The sequence below is a fragment of the Pelophylax lessonae genome (genome assembly GCF_965119305.1).
Source record: "Pelophylax lessonae genome assembly, chromosome: 13".
NCBI classification, from domain to species: Eukaryota; Metazoa; Chordata; class Amphibia; order Anura; family Ranidae; genus Pelophylax; species Pelophylax lessonae.
Window position 1 is genome coordinate 171,349,420 of NC_138780.1, and position 14,067 is coordinate 171,363,486.

A 14,067-nucleotide genomic window follows, 5' to 3' on the forward strand; every position below is an offset into this window, starting at 1 on the left:
CTTCTCAGGCCTTCGCTAATTTGCGACGCATGGGAAACATCATGCTCCAGAGCCTGCGAAAGGACCCCAGAATCAAGGCCATTAAAGAGACTAACCACTATTGGTTGGCCACCCTACTTGACCCCCGGTACAAGTGTAAAGTCTCGGAGCTTTTCCCATCCACCCATAGAGTCCACAGGATCAAATCCCTTGAGGACAGTCTCAAGAGGAATCTGGTGAACATGTTCCCCGACTCCCGTAGGGTGCAGGGGCGGGGACAACCTACCATGGATTCTACTGGTGGTCACGAGAGGAGCGTTGGAGAAGGCGTGCGGTTGACGGATGCCTTTCGGTCTTTTTTTAGTCCTCACCGCCCAGGCCTCTCAGCTGCCACATCGCATCGACACCGTCTGCATCACATGGTGGACGATTACGTGAGGGCACAAAGTGACACAGAGGGCTTTTCATGTGACGAATCCGATCCACTGGCATACTGGGTCTTAAGATTAGACCACTGGCCAGAACTGGCCCAGTATGCCATGGAGTTGTTGGCCTGCCCTGCTTCCAGTGTCCTATCGGAACGGGCATTCAGCGCAGCAGGAGGATTCGTCACAGACCATCGAACTAGACTCTCCACCGACTCAGTCGACCGTTTGACATTCATTAAGATGAATCAGTCGTGGATATCAAGCTTTGATGCACCTGATGCAGACCTTGTAGACTAGGCTATCGTTGTGATGTGGCAGTTGAGCCTCAGTTTAAGCCTGGACCATGGTGCCACCCTCAAACCCTCCTCTCATTCTCTTTACGTTCACAGAACCTCATTTTGGTTATGACAAAAACGACAATGTTTGCGCACCTGTTCCACAGGTGCACACCTTTACAATTTTTGGGCCTCCTTCAACACCAGCTCTTTGGGGTTAAGGTGGGGAGGCTATGCTAAAACAAAAACTACAATGTTTGCGCACCTGTTCCACAGGTGCACACCTTTACAATTTTTGGGCCTCCTTCAACGCCAGCTCTTTGGGGTTAAGGTGGGGAGGCTATGCTAAAACAAAAACTACAATGTTTGCGAACCTGTTCCACAGGTGCACACCTTTACAATTTTTGGGCCTCCTTCAACACCAGCTCTTTGGGGTTAAGGTGGGGAGGCTATGCTAAAACAAAAACGACAATGTTTGCGCACCTGTTCCACAGGTGCACACCTTTACAATTTTTGGGCCTCCTTCAACACCAGCTCTTTGGGGTTAAGGTGGGGAGGCTATGCTAAAACAAAAACTACAATTGTTTGCGCACCTGTTCCACAGGTGCACACCTTTACAATTTTTGGGCCTCCTTCAACACCAGCTCTTTGGGGTTAAGGTGGGGAGGCTATGCTAAAACAAAAACTACAATGTTTGCGCACCTGTTCCACAGGTGCACACCTTTACAATTTTTGGGCCTCCTTCAACGCCAGCTCTTTGGGGTTAAGGTGGGGAGGCTATGCTAAAACAAAAACTACAATGTTTGCGCACCTGTTCCACAGGTGCACACCTTTACAATTTTTGGGCCTCCTTCAACACCAGCTCTTTGGGGTTAAGGTGGGGAGGCTATGCTAAACAAAAACTACCATGTTTGCGAACCTGTTCCACAGGTGCACACCTTTACAATTTTTGGGCCTCCTTCAAAGCCAGCTCTTTGGGGTTATGGTGGGGAGGCTCCGCCAACACCAAAACTACCATGTTTGCGCACCTGTTCCACAGGTGCACACCTTCATAATTTTTACGCCTTCTTCAACACCAGCTCTTTGGGCTTACAGTGGTATGGCTCCGCCAACACCCAAACAACAATTTTTGCGCACCTGTCACACAGATGCATATCATTGTAATTTTTTTCCTTACAAAGGCAATTATTGCTTTCATTACCAGCACTTTCATAGGGATATGGTGTCAAGGCATCGTCCGCACCACCAAATGCCCAATTTTTAAGCATCCTTTACTTCTATTCAAAGTCAAGAGACAACAGTATTCATCCAAAACATCTCTAATCTTGTTCACTCTGCACTACATTGTGGCCCCTACCCCTAACCCTCAATGTATCCGTGCATATATGTCTGTTTCTTGTGAGATTTCAAGTTAAAGTGCACCAAACACCATTTTACATGAAATAAAGTGCAATTACATACATCTTTGGACTTCTTGAAACATTTGGTAATAAAAGCCCCATTGTGGAAATACACCCGTTAATTATATGCACATTTAAAGAGACAGCACCTTTTTCCAAAAAAACCTCTAATCTTGTTCCCAGTGCACTGCATTATGTCCCCATCATACACATTGGCTGAGCCGTTGATTAGGAGCAAAAGAAAGGTGCGGTTAAGCAAAAAAGTCATTTTTGAAGGTTTGGTATGCTGTAATTCTGGTTCTGGACATGCTACAGAGCTGAAACTTCACAGGTACACCTTTTAGACCCCCCAGACACTAAATCCAAAGAAATCTCTTTTTTTTTTTTTTTTTTTTAATTTTTTCAATAATTGGCTATTTATCAAAAACGACAAATTTTAAGAACTTTTTTTTGTGTGATTAATAGTCCCTGGGGCATGACCCAGAACCCTAGGCACTTTTTAGGGGCATTTATTGGGTTTTAGGGCTTAAAAATTGTGTTTTTTGATTACAGAAGTTCGGGTCCCATTGATTTCAATGGGGTTCTGAAATCCGAACCGAACTTTCGTGAAGTTCGGGTGTTCTGGTCGAACCGAACTTTTCAAAAGTTCGATCATCCCTACTGACCACACCCCAGAAACATCATTTCCTGCTTGTGTGATTGGCTCACCAATTTCCCGAGAAGTCTGCATTAGATACAAGTCAAATTTTAGGCATCCCCTGCAACAAAAATTTCATTTTTGGTTAGATGCTCTCCCAAGGAAATAACATCTGAAGGGATGCAGGCCCAGCAGATTTCCTCATTAGTGCTGCACAGCTGATTGATAATTAGGAAACCACTCCCATTAGATCCACTAAGCACAGGGGAACAAACAGTGACTTCTTCAGAATAACAAAAAGGCAGGCAACAAAGTTTGTTATTATCTTTGAAATGTACATAGACCACCCAGAGAGGAATATTTTTTTAACAAAAGTGGAGTTGCAGTGCCTTGCAAAAGTATTCACCCCCCTTTATTGTGTTTTGTTGCCTCACAATCTGGAATTACCATGGATTGTTTGAGGATTTGCATCATTTAATTTACAGAACATGCCCACAACTTCGAAGATGTGTATTTTTTCTTTTTTTATTGTGAAGCAAACAACAATTAGGACAAAATAACAAAAAAAGTCAATGTGCATAACTATTCACCCCTCTAAAGTCAATGCTTTGTAGAGCCACCTTTTGCGGCAATCACAGCTCCAAGTCACTTTGGATAAGTCTCTATGAGCTTGCCACATCTTACCACTGGGATTTTTGCCCATACCTCCTTGCAAAACTGCTCCAGCTCCTTCAAGTTGGATAGTTTGCGCTTGTGAATAGCAATCTTTAAGTCTGACGACAGATTTTCTATTGGATTGAGGTCTGGGCTTTGACTAGGCCATTCCAACACATTTACAGGTTTCCCCTTAAACCACTCAAGTGTTGCTTTAGCAGTGTGTTTGGGGTCATTGTCCTGCTGGAAGGTGAACCTCCATCCTAGCCTCAAATCACGCACAGAGTGCTACAGGTTTTGCTCAAGAATATGCCTGTATTTAGCACCATCCATCTTTCCCTCAACTCTGACCAGTCTCCCAGTCCTGGCTGCTGAAAAACATCCCCACAGCATGATGCTGCCTCCACCATGTTTGATGGTGTTCTTTGGGTGATGTGATGTGTTGGCTTTGCCCCAGACATAGCGTTTTCTTTGATGGCCGAAAAGTTACATTTTAGTCTCATCAGACCAGAGCACCTTCCTCCATACATTTTGGGAGTCTGCCTTTTCACAAACTCAGAACGTGCCATTTTGTTTTTTTGCTGAAAGTAATGGCTTTCTTTTGGCCACTCTGCCATAAAGAAAACAACAAGAGAAGGGCGCACCCACCTTGTGCATTACCACTTAAACGTTTATTAAAATCAAAGAAGGGTGGCGTACAATATACTCACAAACGTAGCATATGAACAATCATATAGGAAATGGGCACCGCTCGCTTCCAGGACACTTCTCTACTGCTGGATAGCGTCCTCAAAACCTGATGTGGCTTACGCGTTTCGAGGGAGGACCCTCTTCCTCAGAGCCAAAATCGCCACTCTGCCATAAAGCCCAACTCTATGGAGCTTACGGCTTATTGTAATCCTATGTAAAGATACTCCAGTCTCTGCTGGGGAACTCAGCTCCTCCAGGGTTACCTTAGGTCTCTGTGCTGCCTCTCTGATTAATGCCCTCCTTGCCCGGTCCGTAAGTTTTGGTGGGCGGCCGTCTCTTTGCAGGTTTGCTGTTGTGCCATGTTCTTTCCATTTGGTTATGATAGATTTGATGGTGCTCCTGGGGATCATCAAAGATTTGGATATTTTTTTATAACCTAACCCTGACTTGTACTTCTCAACAACATTGTCCCTTACTTGTTTGGAGAGTTCCTTTGTCTTCATGGCAGTGTTTGGTTGGTGGTGCTTCTTGCTTAGGTGTTGAAGCCTCTGGGGCCTTTCAAAAAAGGTGTGTATATGTAATGACAGATCATGTGACACTTAGATTGCACACAGGTGGACATCATTCCACTAATTATGTGACTTCAGAAGGTAATTGGTTGCACCAGAGCTTTTTATGGGCTTCATAACAAAGGGGGGTGAATACATACGCACATGCCAATTTTCTGTTTTCTATTTTTAAAAAATAGTTTTGTGTATATATTTTTTTCTCATTTCACTTCACCAACTTAAGACTATTGTGTTCTGACCCATAAAATTCAGATTAAAACATTGAACTTAAGGCTGTAATGTAACAAAATAGTTAAAAAGGTCAAGGGGGGTGAATACATTTGCAAGGCACTGCAGGCTTTAACCGCTTGCCGACCGCCGCACGACTATTTACTGCGGCGGTCAGCCCCTCACAGGCAGAGCGATGTAGTACTACGTCGCTAGCCCGTGAGGGTCTAGGGAGCGAGCGCACGCCCCCGGAGGCGTGCTCCCGCGAGGTCACGGACCCCCCCCTGCGCGTGTGACCGGCGGACCCGATGTCCGCCAGTCACTCGGCGATCGTCGGTGGAGAGGGAGAAAGGCAGGCGGCTGATGTAAACAACCCGCCTGTCATTCTCCCCTGTGTATGAATGGTGATCATACGGTTCTACTATGTAGGACCGTTGATCACTGTTCCTACACCTCAAGCCACAGCCAATCACAGTTAGAATCACGCCCCTAGGGACACACATAGCCCCTCCCTCTCAAAAAAGTTAACCCCTTCACTACCAGTGTCATTTTACAGTAACAGTGCATATGTATAGCACTGATTACTGTAGAAATGTCACTGGTAACCCCAAAAGTGTCAAAAATGTCAGTCAAGGGTCCGATCTGTCCGCCGCAATACCGCAAAAACCGCAAAAAAAAAAAATCGCAGATCGCCGCCATTACGCGTTAAAAAAAACAACAAAAATGACAAAAATCTTTCCCTTTGTTAGTAAACGCGATAACTTTTGCGCAAACCAATCAAAATACGGTTTTTGTGATTTTTTTTTTTTACCAAACATATGTAGCATAAAACAAATTGGCCGAAAATGTTAAAAAATTTGGATATTTAAATTTTTTTTTGGGGAATTTCATATAAAAAAAATGTGAAAAATATTGTTATTTTTGCAAAATTGACGCTTTTTTTGTTTATAGCGCATGATCAAAAAAATCGCACAGGTGATCAAATACCACCAAAAGAAAGCTCTGTTTGTGGGAAAAAAAGGACGCCAAATTAGTTTAGGTACAGCGTCGCACGACCGCGCAATTGTCCGTTAAAGTCACGCAGTGCCGAATCGCAAAATAGGCCCTGGTCAGGAAGGGGGTAAAATCTTCCGGGGCTTAAGTGGTTAATATGGGTCATAACAGCAGAACAAGCATTTAGCACATACTCAGATGGAGTCCTGAATTGCAAACTTCTTCCAGGTCACTGACCCTCAAGGCACTGGTTCACCATGACAGCCAGGCAAACATCCTGTAGATCAGTGACTCAAAGTGCTATTGCTTCAGTATGATAAGCAGTCAACAAGCAATAAAAAGATGTCAGTAATGGAAGCCATCTGAGAGGCGACTGAAGTTCCATTTTAAGCTGTAGTTCATTGACCTCCTGTCTGATGGTGTCTACATAATCCCCGTTCCAATGCAGCTTGGCAGAGCCAGCTGCATGACACCATCTTTTCCGCTGCCCGGAGGGGGGTATCCAGGGAGGTCCTGACACTTGAACATATTGAGAAAATCTGTTTCAGCCTTAGTGGGAAGATTTTGAGCTTGTGCCTGTCCCGGCTGGAGAACTCCTCGTCCTTGCTGTTCTGCTGACCACACAAGAACGGAGAGCAATCTTTACAATAGAGACTAAAGCAAAAAAGATAAATTAGCAGACTGAGGAAAGTTAGAACATCTGTTGGGATTTTATTGTCTGCATTTGTCAGTTTTGCTGAATTTTCCAGGGCAGGCAAATGCATTCAGTGTTAGTGCAGCAGGAAGAAATAGGCAACCTTCAAATCCTGGTGGACCGCCACAGCTTTCCGAAATGAATAAAGTTTTGGCTGGAGTATCACCTTAAGCATTAAAAAGTAGGAATGTGGTCAAGCTATAAAATTACAAGGGTGATGTAGGCTGACCATACTGGTAAGACTCGTTTCTATTTTTTTTTTTCAAATATAATCTTTATTGATTCCCAGAGTGGGAAGAACCAGACCATCACAATGACGATAAGTACATGTTAAGAGCCCGTTCACACTGGGGTGCCTGACAGGTTGCCTTCCATAGAGAAGCTGTGGACCCGTTCTAATAGGAGCGACACAAGTCGCTCCGACTTAGAAAAAGGGTCCGGAGCTTCTTTGGGGCGACCCGGAGCGACCTGCATAGACTTCAATGATATGAAGTCCGTGCCGGCCGCTCCGAGGTCGCGGTGCAAGCAGCGCACCGCGACTTCACAGGTCGCCCCGGGAAGTAGCGTCGCCCCAGTGTGAACGGGGTCTAAATGTGTTTCAAACATGTAACCTATAATATATACAGTAGAAACAGATATCTGAAATATATAGTAAAAAAGAAAGTATATCAAAACAACACAAATCTGAAAGAGAAAAGGAAAGAAGGAAGAAAGGGGGTTCCTTGTTCCCATCCTCCGGCCATCTGATTGGCCGGGGGCGCGATTACATCACTCCCGCGCATGCATGCGGGAGCCGCCGTTCACAGCATAGGGCTCTGAAGGAACGGCACATGCTTCTTTAGGAGATGTTTATAGCACCTATAGGTAAGCCTATTAATATAGGCTTACCTTTAGGTAAAAGCATTTAAAGTGGGTTTACAACCTCTTTAAACCTGCAGTGAAAGTAGCTTATAAAAGGAGTGCTTTCATAACATGTTGTAGGTTCTTTTCAAATAAATATCATCAGTAAATCCGACATTATTAATCCGAATTATGCAAAAAAACAAAAACACCACCGGATATTAATAAAGCACAGTGGCGTACCTGATGGGTTAGCTCAACTTTAAAAAGTAAATAAATACTCCCTGTAGTCCATGAACTCTATTTATGTTAAAAAATATCCATTATGCTCCTCCTATACCTGCAGGCCAGTGATGGGGAACCTTGACACCCCAGATGTTTTGGAACTACATTTTCCATAATGCTCACTACACTGCATAGTACAGGAGCATCATGGGAAATGTAGTTTCAAAACATCTGGGGTGCCAAGGTTCGCCATCACTGCTGTAGGCATTCTGTGTGTGAATATAGTGTGGCCTGCACTAAACACATATTTTTCACGGCTCCATCCTGTCCCCTTTCCTAGAAGGGACCGCCTGTTAGGACAAGTGCCCCCTAGTGGTACAGGAGTGAGTGCCGTCCTTCTGAGCACTACACACGCACATCTTTCTGATGTTGCTGCAGTTGATCTTAGAATTTTGTTTGCTTTTTGTGTGGTGTATTCTAATTTATTTGTTCATGTAGGTTTTAAAAATCTCAAAATATGAAAAAAAAAAAAAAAAAGGAAGAAGAAAAATCTCAGAGGATGCATCATTCTCTTTCCTGTCATGGCCACTGAACTCATCAGTTCAGCACAGAGTACAATGCACATGTGCAGGGCTCAGGACGTCGCTCCCTCCTGTATTGCTAGGGGGGTCACTTGTCCTAACGGATACACCGTCCTAGGACAGAAAACAGAACGTCGTTGTGGACATTTTAACATCGGATTCGTTAACAATTATGGATTGGTGTTTATGGACTGCCCACAGCAAACTTTTTCAACAAGGGTGCCTTCAGGTTTCTTCAGGGGTGCCTTGAAAAAAATGCCTAAAAATTGCCAGCGGGTGGATGAATCCTGCCTTTTTGTTGCACAAAGCCACAGGTTTTCATTGTGCACCATTACAACCTTCCAGCCACTAGTTTCCCAACAACCAATGATGTCACTGGTTTAGAAGGCAGATATCGGGGCACCTGGACAGCATCCTTGTTTGCGCTCACTTGCCCCTTTCTGCCAGCTCTTGGGTTACAATAGCTGAATGACGGAGAGAAACTGCAATACTAGTCAGTACCAATGTGCAAATGTGTGTATGCTTTGAAAGAATAAATCACCTCTAACATTGAGTGTCCTGTGTGTATGGCTGTTGTGATAGGTAAAACCATTACTATAGTTTTTTTTTTTTAATGGGGTGCCTTGAGGCTGTGCATCATTTTAAGGGGTGCCTTGACTGAAAAAAGGAACACTGGCATAAAGTTTTTTTTTTTTTTTTTTTAAAGGTGAACTAACCCTTTAAGGGTCTGTTAAAGGGCTTCAAGCTTGTGTCGCTGGCCAATTGCAGCTTTCTTTCAAGCACATTCTGCTTGCATTGGAGATCAGTTTGAGAAGATTCTGCAATCTTTAGACATTTGACCCGCTAAATGTCATCAGTCTGCTTCAAGCTGCTTTTGAATTCCCCTTGAGTTATATGGGGAGAGAAGCGAGCAAAGGCCCATCCACACAGGACGCAAAAATGTGCATTACGTTTGGAAACAAGGAGAACATCATCTACACTGCTCCAAAAAAATTAAAGGAACACTTTGAAAACACATCAGATCTCAATGGGGAAAAATCTCATGCTGGATATCTATACTGGTATGGACTGGGTAATGTGTTAGGAAGGAAAGGATGCCTCATTGTTTAATGGCAATGAAAATGATCACCCTACAGAGGGCTAAATTCAGACACCCCAAAAATCAAAGTGAAAAAATGATGCAGCAGGCTAGTCCATTTTACTGAAATTTCATTGCAGAAACTCAAAATGGTACTCAGTAGTTTGTATGACCGCGCATTGCCCCCCGTGCTTGTATGGTTGCCTGACAATGTCGGGACATGCTCCTACTGAGACAACGAATGGTGTCCTGGAATATATCCTCCCAGGTCTGGACCAGGGCATCACTGAGCTCCTGAACAGACTGAGCTGCAACCTGGTGGCGTCAGATGGACCAAAACATAATGAGCCAGAGGTGGTCTATTGGATTTAGGTCAGGCGAGCGTGGGGGTCATTTAATGGTATAAATCCCTTCATCCTCCAGGAACTGACTGCATACTCTCGCCACATGAGGACTGGCATTGTCGTCCACCAGGAGGAAGCCAGGACCCACTGCACCAGCATAGGGTCTGATAATGGGTCCAAGGATGTCATCCCTATACCCAATGGAAGTCAGGGTGCCATTGTCTAGCCTGTAGAGGTCTGTGCATCCCTCCATGGATATGCCCCCCCAGACCATCACTGACCCACCACCAACCCGGTCATGCTAAACAAAGTTACAGGCAGCATAATGTTCTTCGCAGCTTCTAAAGACCTTTTCATGTCTGTCACATGTGCTCAGGGTGAACCTGCTCTCATCTGGGAAAAGCACAGGGCGCCAGTGGCAATCAAGCTCTACGGTGCCGGGCAGTAAACACAGGGCCCACAGGCCACCCTCATGAAGTCTGGTAGTTTGGTCAGAGACAATTACACCAGTGGCCTGCTGGAGTTCATTTTGTGGGGCTCTGGCAGTGCTGATCCTGTTCCTCCTTTCACAAAGGAGCAGATACCGGTCCTGTTGATGGGTTAACCTTCTACGGCCCTGTCCAGCTCTCCTAGAGTAACTGCCTGGCTCCTGGAATCTCCTCCATGCTCTAGAGCAGTGGTCCTCAACTCCGGTCCTCAGGGCCCACTACCAGGCCAGATTTTAAGTATTAGCTTGGGGAGATGCAGACTAGCAGCAAATGATATCACCTGGGATGTATTTCAGTTATCTTGCAAACCTGGCCTGTTAGTGGGCCCTGTAGGCCAGGGTTGAGGACCACTGCTCTTGAGACCTTTTGGCAATGGCACGTACTGATGTGCCATCCTGGAGGAGTTGGACTGCCTGTGCAACCTCTATAGGGTCCAGGTATCGCCTCATGCTACCAGTAAGAGGATGCCAAGCCCACAAGTAACCTAGGGACAGACAAATATATACTGTCATCACGTCTACATAAGACTATTACTATATGTACTCCATATGACCCTCTGCGGTCTCACTTCCTTACAAGTTACAGGTTCGATATATGAACACATCCTCCTTTACGGGAGTGGTCCATACTGAGCCATCTTTTTCCTTACCGGTCATCGTGGTGCCCCGCTGGTCCCTCCGGGCAGCTGCTACAATTTTCTTCTATGCTCTCACGAATTTCGTAGCCCCTGAATGGGCCTGTGGGAACTTGGGCATCCCTCTCGTTGGTAGCAATACCATTTTTAGTCAACAGACCAATCCAATCCATAGGGTTGGACGCTAAGGATATACCAGGTGCTTTGTCTGGAACTTTGGGTGACCCCTGAGGAAGGGCTTCTTTTGCCCGAAACGCGTAGGGTCGGTTCCGGTTCCATGATCGCCCTGTACACCTGAGCGTCCCCAATTTGGTTCGGTATTTGGTCTGTCAAATGCATGCATATTTTAATGCCCTGTTAATGTTATTTGATTTATGTTATTATTTTCTGTCTGTTTACTTTTTTGGAATTTAATAAAGATAATTCTTATACAAAATACAGTGTTCAGTGGCATTCACAGTCCCATCTCCACAGGGGAATCCTTCTTGTATATACATGCTACCAGTAATGACACTGACCCTAGCCAAATGCAAAACTAGTGAAAAGAGTCAGAAAAGATGAGTAGGGAAAAAAAATTCAGTGGCCTCCACCTGTAAAACCATTCTGTTTTGGAGGTTGGCTCATTGTTGCCCATCTAGTGCACCTCTTAATTTCAATAACACCAAAGCAGTTGCAACTGATTAACAACCCCCTCTGCTACTTAACTGACCAGATCAAAATCCAAGGAGTTTAATTGATTTGATGCTATACTGTACTCTGATTAAAAAGTGGTCCTTTAAATTTTTGAGCAGTGTAGAACAATGAATGTACACAAAATAAAAATAAGCGAGGGAGAGTCCATTTACAAAAAAAACATATGACCCGCCTCTCCTCCAGTCCAGAATTCCTCTTTATAGTGTTAAGCAGAGAGAAATCTGTTGGACAGTGCGATCCGCATTTTATAAATTAATCATAAACTGCAGATGCAGTGTAGGGTAAACACTGCAGTGTCCAGCAGTAACAGGATAAGGGTATCTTCTCTCTCTCCTATATAGAGGCCCCTTAGTCTTGTTGCACCCTATACACTGCTCTCTGCTTACTACTACTGGTAAAAGGATGAGGTTAGCATATTCTCAGAAGATTATTAAGAAATAAATGCTTGCAATAGCTACATAACTAGTGCATAGGGTAATAAAATAACAACTATGCAATAGATTGATGGATGAACTTCAGGGTTTAATGAGAAAATAGGTAAAATGATGATGAAAGACTTTGAGCTTAGTAGCACTGGACTCTAGCATCACCTGCAGGGCATTTTTAGCCATTGCCACTTATGCAAAGTTTACTACAAGAATCTGAATAAAGCGATGAGATTCTCTTTGAAAAATAAGGTGCAAGTCAAGTCAAACTTTTTTTTCTAGTTTTAGATAAAAGTGAGGAAGGATTAGAGCCCCTGTTTAGTTTTTCCCGCTATTCAGAGCGCTGATAGAGAGATTTGGCTTCATTTCCGGTCCTGCTTACAAGGTTTCAGCAGACAGAGTGAAATAAAAAAAAAAAAAAAAAAAAAAAAAAAAAAATGTAGCCTTCCACCTAAAGTGGATGTAAACCCCATTTATGAAATTTGACCTGGTCACATCTATCTGTAGTGTTTACTTATCTCTCATCAAAGCCCTAAGTCCTGTGGCTTTTTCCTGCTCCGTTGTTCTGTTATCAGCATGATAACTTCTAATAAGTTCTCAAGTCAATTGAGAGAAAACCAGGTTGAACTTTGTGTCGGGTGGGTTCTATAAATAGATTAGCAGAGAGCTGGTCTAGTCACAGCTCTTCATGTTTCTGCCTATGTGGAGAGGGGGTGTGTGCCTTTCCTCCAATCAGCTGTCTCACAGTGTAATGGCCAAACTTCCCTTCCACAGGTGAATCAGGAAGATAAAACGAACAGGACATGCACTTTCTAAACAATATAGAAAGCTAAAGACAGCACATATACAAGTAAAACCTATGTAGGGAGATTTATTTCATCTCTGTGTATCATCGGAGGCTGTTCACTTGACTGGGTATATGTGAGGATTTACAATCACTGTAATTTAAAAAGGATGATTTTTTTTTTTTTTTTGCGCTCTGCTGCTTCTAGGCAAGTGATGGCAAACCTTGGCACCCCAGATGTTTTGGAACTACATTTCCCATAATGCTTATGCACTCTGCAGTGTACGGAGCATCATGGGAAATGTAGTTCCAAACCATCTAGGGTGCCAAGGTTCGCCTGAATCTAGGCAGTTACCCTCACTTCCTGTCTTGTTAAAATATCATCATTCTCTCAGAACCCCAGATAGTAAAAACCTGATGGAGGTTTCAATTTTTCCCCACTCCCCCAAAAAAAGTTTTGCCTTGACATGCACTTTAAATGTTTATCATGTACACCTTGGCTGAAGCAGTTTACATATTTGTTGCAGTGGAAAATAACAGTGCAATCAAATTAAAACAATATCAACAACCCACCAAATATAAAAAGTGATTTATTTGTCCAGTACAGTACCAAGATACATGCAGAAAAGTCAAATACAGTTCATATGCACATTGCAAAATCCCAGGTTCATAATTCTAGCTCCATACGCACAAACCTTTAAAAAAAAATGTAATTCTGCAAATGTACTTAATTGTGTGATTCCGTTACCAAGATACAACATTTCACAGCATCCTGGGAATTCAGTTAAAAAAATAAAACAGACCATTACCGATTTCATTGCGAACTGCATAGGCTTATGTTAAATGAAGTGGCAAGGTTCAATGAAATCAGCAGTGCAATTAATGTGCGCTGAAGTAGCACGATTTTAAAACTGAACCAGTGTGAGCCAGACCTATCGCGAAAATGTATTTGAACAAGCTGAAGTTGGAAGCTGATTGATCACTGTACACAGCTTCACCAGATTCTGGGTTCAATTCATAAAATGAACTTGCATGATATATTTAGGTGTCCGGACACATTTTGCCTAAATATTACCTGCAATCCTGTAATTGTCAATTCACTCTTCGTTTCGCGTTTTTTACCGCAAAATCCTGAAAACGCTTGGTAAATACTACATGAAAACCCGTTAAACTCCATTCACAGAAGGAAATAATTGAATGCATGAGATAAGTAGTGATCGAGGCATGCGGTAATGATGGAATGTATACTGGTTGTTGATAAGTCATCAGCTGATGCTTTTTCTTTTTTACTTTTGTAAAGAGTGGAGATGGCGAAAGCCTCGTACACACGATCCGATTATCTGACTAATTTTCTTAATTTTTTTGTTGCATGCTAGTCTTGTATGGACAGTGAAGAGGTTGCTTTCATACGAAAATTCTCGTACTACAGAATTCAACTTCAGAAGTGAT